The following is a 10,908-nucleotide window of genomic DNA, read 5'->3' as shown; positions in this document are numbered from 1 at the left end:
GGAATTGGGTTGAGGTGGAGGTAGAAGATATCGTAGAAGGAGATGACGATGGTGAATAATTTGGAAAAGGGTGGCATAAAGCCAGTCAAAAAGAAAGAGGCAAAAAACATGATCCCCCCTTGTGGGGAGCGGGCACGTCCACCCCCGGGCAGTACCCCTAAGAAAGGTGGCGAGGGAGTAGATGGTTGTTGTACATCTGCTTCAGCTTCACCACAATGCACTAGGACTTGGGAAAATCTGGCTCTTTACCGATGTGCGACGCCATTGGGAGTGGCAGGGGTGGCTACAGAAACACGAGTGGAGATGGAGATGATGAGCTCTGAGCGCAAGGGCTTGAAGGCTGTGGGGGATGGTGAAAGGATTCATGGGCAAGCTTCAACTTTTCAATTTATAGGGCTAGCGTGATATCCCAACTGTCACACGGGATTTAGTCATCTCGAAATTCAAAAGGTCATGCTTTGGGGGCCAAAATTCCCTTAGGTTCGACGGAAATCAATGTCCCTCTCTCTCTCTCTCTGGAAGTTTAAAACCTTTCCTCGGCATGCAGTTTTATGGGCCCACCCACGAAAGTGGACTGCGTCGATGGCCAGGGCCCAGGTGGCACAATCAGGTCCATCAGTGACCATGCAGTGAGCCACTCAGATCACCACATCCACGATGGAGCTTGGGGGCTACTGTCGGTGTATAGAATATGGGTCTCCTGTTCTGATGGCCCACACCAGTCAATATCCAGTTGGCAGAAGATTCTTTCCAGACCAGGATCCTTACCGCATAAGGGATTCCTGCGACTAGCCTTCGCTGGTCGTGTGACAGTTACTCATCAAACCAATCTATTCTCATTAAATGCTTTCCACACAAGTGTTTTTCTTCCCTAGGCACTCCTCCAACGAACCAGGTTGTGGCCAGCGCAGTGGTGCCATGCCTCATACCATAGTATTAAACGTTATGGGATGGTCTTGCAAGCATGTCATACTGCTTCATAGGCGTGCGTGCGAGACTGGTGATGGGACGGGGCATACCGGCTGATCAGGGTGGCATAGGCGTGGAGGTATCCAGTGGATGGGATGGGCTTGGCTACTTCATCAGCACAAAAAGGGGCACGTGCACTGCCCATTTTAAGTAGCCTAGGGGTGGGATGTTTAGCTAAGGTATGAGTAGTAGAAAAAGGCTCACTTGTAAGTTCTCATTGTCTCTAGTGTATAAAGAGAGGAGAACCTGATTTGTAAAGTGGATGAGTGATGAAAACTTATCTGTAACCAATTCGCAAACTCTGATAACAAATACATAGGACGTGGGTCTGTTATCCTGAGGGAGGCCTGAACTTGGATTCTATCGGAGGATGAACTCCTGTCGCAGGGATCCCGAGAGACCCCTTTTTAAAGATTCGGCCGGGGGGATGATCCTGAACGAGCTTGTCTGGGAAATAAATGGGAACGGAAATAAATGCAGTGGCTGGTGGTGGGAGATGATCGACCTAGTGCAAGAAAGATGGGTGCACCGGGATTTAGACAGGTTCGGGCCGCGCGGGGGCGTAACACCCTACTCCTGTGTGAGTGTTATATCTCTCCTTGAAGGGAATTCTTTAAGGATGTATCTGGTTACAGGGGTGAGCTGCCTACAGAGAGCTTGAGGCTCTCGTGTTCTAGCTTGGCTTGAGCTTGTTTGTGATGTTCTTCGCCTTTTTATCTGGGCTTCGTGTGCTTCTTGAGGGTTGTCGGGGCTTTCTTGCCTTGTTCACCTTGATTTTTCGGTCTCTTCTCTTGATCTCGTCCTGTCTAGCTTAGTTGTTTCTTGGCTTCGCTCTCTTTCCTTTTATAGGCGCGCCGACCTCGACTTATCCAGAATGGGAAAGAGGGGGCGCGAATGCCAAGGCGCCACGGAGAAAGGCGTCATCATTCCGTTTTGGCGAAGTGACAGGGGCGGTGGAAAAATGCGGCGTGCATCCGATCACCCGCCACTGCGGATGTCCTCCAGCGCCATTAAGAGGGCTCACCGGGCAGCCACAGAGGTGCTCGGTGCGCCCACTCTGTCTTGTTCTTCTGCCAGGGCAGGGTGGCAGGCGGAGCGCTTCGATTTTGGCAACGCTATCCTGAGGCACCCGGGTGAAACCTGACGGGACCTGTGCATTTAATGGACCCACGCCCCCTGCCAGAGCATGGCAGGATCTGACACTAGTGCGTGGGCAGCTGAGAATGTCAGGATATCAGGATGTCAGGCCGCGCGTGCCTATTAAATGCGGTATTGGGCCTTTGACTGGCTGACACCTCGACGATGGGACCCCTTGGGTTGTCGGACGATCTTGCGCGAACCTTCGGGGAACCGAGTCCTCGGGGGCTGCCACGTGCAGCCCCGAGCACTCTCTCCCGAGCACTTGGGGGAGACCTTCGGGGAACCGAGTCCTCGGGGGCTGCCACGTGCAGCCCCGAGCACTCTCTCCCGAGCACTTGAGGGAGACCTTCGGGGAACTGAGTCCTCGGGGGCTGCCACGTGTAGCCCCGAGCACTCTCTCCCGAGCACTTGAGGGAGACCTTCGGGGAACTGAGTCCTCGGGGGCTGCCACGTGCAGCCCCGAGCACTCTCTCCCGAGCACTTGGCTGTTTGGATCATCGGGGGACTACAGTACTCGGGGGTAGGCGAGAACCCTTCCGAGCACTTCCTTCCCGGTACTTGGACTCTGCGGATCATCGGGGAACTGGGGTGCTTGGGAACCAGAGGCGGCGGCCCCGAGCACCTTCTCCTGGGACTTAGCTTTTCCTCATCCTGCAGGGGAGACCTCGTGGGATGGTGATACGTGGCGGACGGCCGGCCCGGTCTCGGGACTTAGGGACCCCTGGTTCCCGATACACCGACAGATTCCATGTGTTCTTGAGTTCATCACAACACACACACACCACAAGCATTGTTCATGCGCCCATCGACTGACACTCCAGAATCATTATCAGGAACTAACCCTCGACAAGATGTACTCGACTAGGTACTCGAGTAGGATTTACATACGTACCTGATGGCAACGTGAGATGTAGATGCATCTGTGGTGCCGTTGCTCGATGCAGTAGATAATGATGAAGATGAAGTAGTCGATGCAAAAGCCATCGTGATGTCGATCCAATAGGCGATGATAAAGACAAAGTAGTCAAAGTAGATCGTGATGATGTAGAGGAAGCAGATAGTGAGCAATCGTGATGAGTGCTTCCCAAAAACCTTATTCGCCCTCTCTTGGTGAAGGATCCCAAGGGCGACGGGTTCTGGAGACTTGCTCTCCCATTCGTTGGTGCACATCAGTGCAGCAGGATGGAGTAAATTACGTGCGACGGCTAATTGCATGTGGGATCTCACGTCTCTCCTTTGTGCGGCGGCTAGTAGATATATATAGAGGGAGAGTCGCCCGGTTGAGATGCACCACGATCGGAGATAGTTACACCGCTACGATTGGAGTCTTGACCAATACGATTTCAATATATTTATCTGTTTGCACACACAACAAAAAGAAAAAAACCGCAAAAAGAAGACCGTACCTGCGCAAGCAACTGGACCTGATTTTGGAGAACCATTCAAGTAGGTGTCGTGCGCCTGCGCTCTTCACCCCTGCCCTGGCCCTGGCCATGGCTCGGTGAGGCATGCGAGCGAACGCGCAAGAGTATTCTTTAAGTCCTCTCATTCACACATGCTAAGTGGGTGGAGGAGAGATATACTTTTAAGTTGATCTTCATCCACTTTTATTAGTAATGTGAGACTAATGAATATACACCTCCCTTACATGGTCAGGCCTTTGAATTTTTTTTGGAATTATACAAATATAATGGCTAAGCCCATATATTCTAATAGTTGTGAGAAATTGTTGCAGTGCCAGGTTGAAGATAAACATATAAGCAAGATGGACCGTCGATTTTGCATCGAACGACTGAGAGTTGTCAACTGAAGCAAATGCTAATTTCATGCACTTGAATAATAGCAGCCGTAATTTCAAAGGTTAATTAGATTGATGCCATTATACTTTTGCCCGATTCGAAAAATGCCATTATAATTCATGAAATCTGACATGTGCCATTAAAATTTTGCTCTTATTTGAAACATACCATTATGTACAAATTTGGACGACAATACCCCTATCCTCTTCTCTAGCTCACCCATCTCCATCTCCTTCCCCATCTTCCATGGCTGCTATGGGCCCTCGGTGGAAACAGAACCCATGGCCGGCCGACACGGTGGGCTCTAGCCGACGACGAACAACAACACGACTCGGCCATTGAACGGTGGCAAAAGCATCAGTGTGTTGCCGAGGTTCCATTTGAGGCATTTGCAGCGTCATCAGCGGTCGATGGTGAGCTTAGACATGGTCATGGCCTATACCCCATCACTGGCGGATGGTGGCACAGCTCAACCGGCCAAGGGCACCTAAAATATCTACATGTCCGTGCGAACTCTACTGTGTGCCTCTCGACCGATGGACCCGACCAGAACCATGCCGACGGCGAGCACCATGGTGCGTCGGCCAGCTTGAGCGGACAGCCTCGCCAGTGACGGGCCAGAGCAAAAGTGGCGCACACCAAAGCTTCAATGGGTCGCGAGGAAGCTCACCAAGGTAAGGATTTTGGAAACGGAGCAGCGAAGAGACGATGCGACGGTGAGCGACGAAGAAGGTTGGCCGGCGTCGAGGAAGAGGGTGTCGGCGCTCCAAATCGGTGGCCATCCTATTCTGGCGCTTCCCTTGCCGAGGTGGCATGCGCATGAGAACTGTCTCGGTGACGGGATGTGAACCCCTCATCGAGTGGGCTCGAAGGAAGCCCGAGACGGGAGGAGGTAGAGCGGTAAGGGGCGCGCGCACGGTAGTGGTCTGGGCTGGAGGGGAAGGGGAAGGGAGGAGGGAGAGGAGGGGGTGTGGGCGGCGTACGTGCTCACCGGGGGCGGCGCGGAGGGAGAGGATAGCATGGTCTGGGGCACCATGAAGGTGGTCGGTGAAGCTGAGGAGGTCGCATGGTGGAGTTGGAGAAGAAAGACAATGGTAATTATGTCCAATACATGTAAAATACGTATATCAGTAGCATATTTTAAATAAGAGCGAAAGCGAAATTGTAATGACACATGTCGATCTCGTAAATTATAATAACATTTTTGGAATGGGACAAAAGTGTATTGACACCCATCTAATTAACCTAATTTCGAGTGAGCCCAATCTGTTCACAGCCCAAAGCGACCCATGCCTGCCTAAAAAAAAAAAATCAAAGCCATGCCGTTCCGTGGCCCCGGCCCAACCAGAGATGAAGAGAGACCATGGCGGCCGGCGGCGAGGGTTTAGTCCGACACGAAGCACACCACGAGGAAAGCCACAGAGAAGCCGCGCGAGTTCGAGAGGGGAAGAGGAAGGAGGCGGCCCGGAGGAGATGCTTCTGGAGGAGCTGCCCCGCTGCCAGATCCAGGAGTGGTACCCCGCTCCCTGCCGCCTTCCTCCGCTACCTCGCCGGCCAACTGGCCTAACCTGACACCGATGCCGACGAGGGCACCGTCCCGTTCCTCCTCCCTGCGGTGACCTCCGGACGCCAGCCCTTAGCGCCCATCCACGCGCACCTCCCCGACCCTGTCTCCCTCCTCAGGTCCGACCTCTTCTTCGGTTCCGGCGCCGACGACGTCTACGACCCCGACGCCGACCAGCCGCTCAGGCCCGCCTTCCCGGAGCTGGAGGCGGCCGTCGACGCCGCCGTCGCCGAGCTTGGAGGCGCCGCGCTCTCCAAGCTCAACTGGAGCGCGCCCAAGGACGCCACCTTCATGTCTGCGGATGCCACCATCCGTTGCACATGCTTCGCCGAGGTCGCCATGCTGCTCCGTTCCTCCGACTGTGTCGCCCATGACCTTGTCTCCGCGAGGCTCTCTTGCGAGGACTTCGTGCGCCCTGGGGGTGCTCCATGGAATACCCGACAAGTTGGTGCTGGTGCCGAGGAAGATGCTCGACCAAATGCCCGCGAGAGCAGTGGCAACGAAGGCGCCCAACCAAATGAGCAGGAGAGAGGCAATGGTACTCTGACTGATTCCAGGAAGACTGGCGATGACTGAGGCAAGCGGAATGCTGCAGGCTGTGATGTGGAAGATTCACCAGAAGAAGAAACTAATGGTGAGACTTGGGTGGATGATGGGTTCCAATACTACCTTGCGCTCTGCAAGTGGTACCCAGGACTCCGTCCTGAATCAGAGTTCCGATGCTTCGTTCGGGAGCGGAGGCTGATTGCGGTGTCCCAGAGAGACGCATCAGCCTACTACCTATCACTGCCTGCATGGAGTTCTGAGGTACAACCGAAGATTGAGGCTTTCTTTGAGGAAGTGATCTGGCCACAGTTTGCTTCAAATAATTATGCATTTGATGTGTATGTTAGAGCCGATAGGTGGGTGAAGCTGATAGATTTCAATCCGTGGGGTTGGTATACCTTGTCACTGCTGTCTACATGGGAGGGGCTTGAGGAGGAGGGGAGAGGGCATGAGCTGGAGTTTAGAGTGGTGATGCAGCAGGGTGCAGTGAGGCCAGGATTAATGACAGCAGTGCCGTATGATATGCTGGATTGGGGGAAGGGGAGTGGCTGGAATGTTTTCTTGAAGAAGGCTGATGAGGAGCTTGATAGACAGATCAACTCGCCAGATGGTGATTTGTAATTGCATTTCAGAGAAAATATGTTTGAAGAATCCAGTAGGTGCACTAATTAAAGTGATGGCTGCTGATACTTTTTTATTTGCTGCATACCAGCAGTCACCCCCTTTCTTCGGACTGTTATTCGATCTGGTGCTACTATGCTGTTTTCTGTTACTTTTATAGTGATAGGTTATTTAGTGCGGATTACCTCTTATAGTCTCATTGCGTCATGTATCAGTTATAACCTCCCAGATATGATCATGTGTGGTTTAGTGTGAGCTGATGATTAGTACTTGAATTCACAGAAATATATTTGCAGTGAAAATATGTTGGCTTTCTTCTAAGCTGCAATGAGCATCCCTTATCTTCATGGTTGTTTATCAATGCTCCCTTCCTTTTTGTCTACTTGTTCATGTGGGAACATCAGTTGAGTGTTGAGATATTAAATCATAGCATTAGCATCTTGTTAGCTTATTTCAGTTTCGTCTTGCTAACTTGTACTATGAACCCTTATGTTGGTATGCTAACTGGGTATGGTTTGTAACTTAAGATTTAACGTAGCCAGCTTAGATTTCATCTGGTTCGTCAGCCAGAAATAGTGATGCATCATAATTGAATAGGTACGGTTTCTAATTATGTGCACACAAATATTTATGGATATGGTTAAGGTTGTAAACTATGATAACACATATTTGTTTTTCATAATTTCATCTGATGCTAGATCTGAACTCAGGTAACTTTGTTGAAACAAATAAGTTGGATATTCATTTAATGATTCAGCAATAGTTGGTTTTTTTATTTCTCTTTTCATGATGAACTTTCTTTGAATTTGATTTTGATTTGACTCAATGGATATAGGGTGGTCTATTGGGCTTACGCTTATAGGCTTAATGTGCTGGCTTATTAAGTAACCCTGAAACTGTTTGAGCAAACCCAACTTATGATTCATGAATCATGGTCCCTTGCATACTTGAGCTGAGGCCCACTAGTTGCTTTGTTAATGGGCTCCTAGTCTAGTTTAATGTTAAGCTAGCTATTTGGTCCTACCTTAACTACTTAAGCTTATTCTTTTACTAGTAAGTCTAGCTCAAACTGGGCCAAACAGGCCATGTGGTATTCTAGTTGCAATAGCCTTGTTCTGTAGGGAACATGCTTGCAATTGGTCTGGCCCAGCTTCCAAATTTGTGTTGATGACTTTTGTCATGCCAGTTAACTAGATGTGTGAAGAAGATTTGCTGGACAAGCTAATCTTCAAGTACTAACAATTCAAAGTATCTCAAACATGGGATCCAAATGAATACCTTACATTACATCACCATGATTCTTCTCAATGATACATTGATGTTTGTGAGTAGTGTCCCAGCCTATGGGTTACTCAAAGGCTAACCCATATGATACTTTTGGGTTGGTGAAAGATATTTCTGCTAGAACAAACAATAGGAGCTCCACAAAACAGCTTGATCACTGCATTTCATTGCTATGGTTACATCATATTATCATCTTAATGTAAACTATTGTAAGACTGGGTTGCTAGATGATGAACGATCGTTTGAGGTGACTCGGCATGCATGCTCACCGATGACTTATCCATCTATTTCCATGCCGACTTACTTAACGTATTCCATGATACTTTCAGAATTTGGGAGTTGGTGGCTGGTGAGTGAACGAACACAATAGAATGCCTTAGATCAGCACCTGGGTTATGTGACAAGGTAGATTTAATGCTGTCTAATAATTAAGTACATGATTGCTGATTCTTATTCTTGAGATACATAATTTTTTTGTTCAATATCACAGGCTGGATCTTGAACCGTCGGGGATACAGGTAACAGCATGGTAGCTGATTCAGAGACTCATTTTGACGGCTCCACGAGGTTACGCATAACACTTCTCTAACCTGGTCTGCATGTCATGAGTAATGGTGTTGTTCATAATCCTCACATCATCATGCATTCATGTGAAATTGCGAGTGCTTGGGTTACACAGTAAATACTGTCCAGCTAGTGAGGACTAAGAGGCAGTAGCATGGTGGTCTCCCCTGCAAGTAATGCCTGCCCAGTTGACACCTGTTGGTCATCTTGATGTCACTGAATGCTATTGCTGTGCCAACCGGTTATTTGATTCTCATGAGCTGAAACTGCTACGAACTAATGATCTACACCGATAACTACTTTGATAGCTGCTCATGTTCTTTCGGAGATGTCCATTCGGAAGTGATGCATGTCCGTGTTCGGAAGGGATGTCTTCAGACATAAACATGTATGTTCATCTTGTATAAATACATGATTCAATGCAATGAAACACATGGATTCATTCTAATCTCGAGTTCCAATCTCTATCTACACTTTCTACTTGCAATAGAAACCACAGGATGGTGGTGGGTGGTTGCTTGTGCTGTGTCAGCATAAAGCATTCGTATCATAACACATAATTGTACATCCATTATACTAGGGTACCCAACTCGATCACGGCACAAAACAACACTTACATTTAATCATATCCGAATCGATCCAATTTGTTGAGGCAATTATCACCTATTTGTCCATCTGATCAACAAGGAAAAGTACAGGCATAAACGAATCGAGTAGCTCCAGGTCCAATCTTTGGAGATGTCTTGTGTATACTGGTACATTCTACTTCTGAATTGTGATACTTATTCCTTCGTTTTTCTATGGCGAGATGCACGGAGACCAGTTGGTTGGTTGGGCGCGGTGGAGTGCCTACGTGCTGCACGACTGCGTCGCACGTCCGTTTGTCTTCTCAGAGATTGCAGGTCCAGGTCTACCACGCTTGAGGCTGAAGCTGACTCTGGAGGCCGGAGGAAGCATAGTTTAAGCGTCCTCTCACAGCAAGTGTGACACTAGCGCTTGACATTGTTGGGCTCTGCTGGCGAGGCCATGTGAAGCTTGAAAGGCCACTGCAAGTGCAATCAAGCTCGGTTAATTTTTCTGCACTGGTGCATGGCTTCCCAATGCAACGTGGGAGCACGTCGAAGCAGGAGCAGATACTACTGGAATTTTTTATATATATACTTTATTTCTTTAATATTTTCAAAATATACAACCATTTTAAAAAAATCATAGATCTAACCTACCGTCGCTCGTTCAACGGACGAGACCTTGTGAGTCTTAGCAGTCAACGAATTAAATAAACAGAGAGAGGACCGGGTGAGACTTTCGTGGCGTCTCTGCCGCGCGGGTCCACCAAAAGGTCTCGTCCGTTGAGAGGACGAGATCTTGTTTGGATATTTAAACCAGCGCGGCCGGCTCTACTAATGTCACGCCCTCATTTGTTTCCCACTTAGAGGACGGGAGAGGGGAGGAAAATTGTACAGTGAAACTCTGCTGGAGAAAAGAGATATATTTTTTCTTTTGTTTTTTTCAAACTCGGTAGGATAGTCAGTAGTATTAGGTTTTGACATAGGTTGGATGTTAGATTTAGAAATTTTTTACAAATCTAGTAGGATAGTCACTGGATGTAGGTTAGAATGTAGATCTAGTTTTAGAATTAGGATTCGATATAGCTTAGCAATTAGATCCTATTTATACACATATTTTAGGAATTAGATATAGTATTTAGACATATGTTAGGTATTAAATGTAGGTTATAGACATAGTATAGTTATAACTGATGTGATAGATGTAGAATTTAGATGTGTTTGATGTACGATCTAGAAATATTTTGTTACAGTATAGATTATATGTTGGGTTATGTTTGTAATGAATTTTTCATTATAGATGTACTTTTACATAATTATGTATGTTTCGTTGCAATAATGTTAGTGTTTTTATCGATGGTTGCCAGGTATGTCGGATATGTGACAGTTTAAGATTTTTTTTATAGGGATAGTGAAATATTATATGGTCCAAAAGGGGTAGTATTGTTTGTATTCAGTCAATGGATAAGAATTTAAGAGATGATAATTAGTATTGTGGGTAAACGTTACAGAGAAGGTATGTACTGGGATATGTTCTCGCTCTAGGAAGATGAAGTGTGGAAGGGGTATCTACAGGATGTTGTGTACGAAGGTTGGCCTTCTATATTGCTTGTACAATAGAAGAATAAGGAGATAGTTTGGGAGATGCAGGGTGGGGGGTACGCGGAGGAGGAGGGTGCTGAAGAAGGGTACGAGGATGTCAATTCGGATGGTGCACATTCACTGGATTATTTGAATGAACCTACCGGTGAGGCAGACAAGGGGGAACAGATCTCTTCTCTAATTGAACAGATGGAGCGAGATGATTGTGGGGATAACAAATCCCCTGAGTATGACATCTCAGATGATGAGTACG

General features: G+C 48.0%; 1 pseudogene; it reads left to right on the top strand.

Moving 5' to 3' along the window:
* Window positions 1-5,202: 5,202 nt before the first annotated feature.
* LOC133895393 (uncharacterized) lies at window positions 5,203-8,934 on the top strand (annotated as a pseudogene).
* Window positions 8,935-10,908: the final 1,974 nt, after the last annotated feature.

This window comes from Phragmites australis, chromosome 2 (genome assembly GCF_958298935.1).
Source record: "Phragmites australis chromosome 2, lpPhrAust1.1, whole genome shotgun sequence".
NCBI lineage: Eukaryota > Viridiplantae > Streptophyta > Magnoliopsida > Poales > Poaceae > Phragmites > Phragmites australis.
This window is presented reverse-complemented; position numbering and strand designations above follow the sequence as displayed.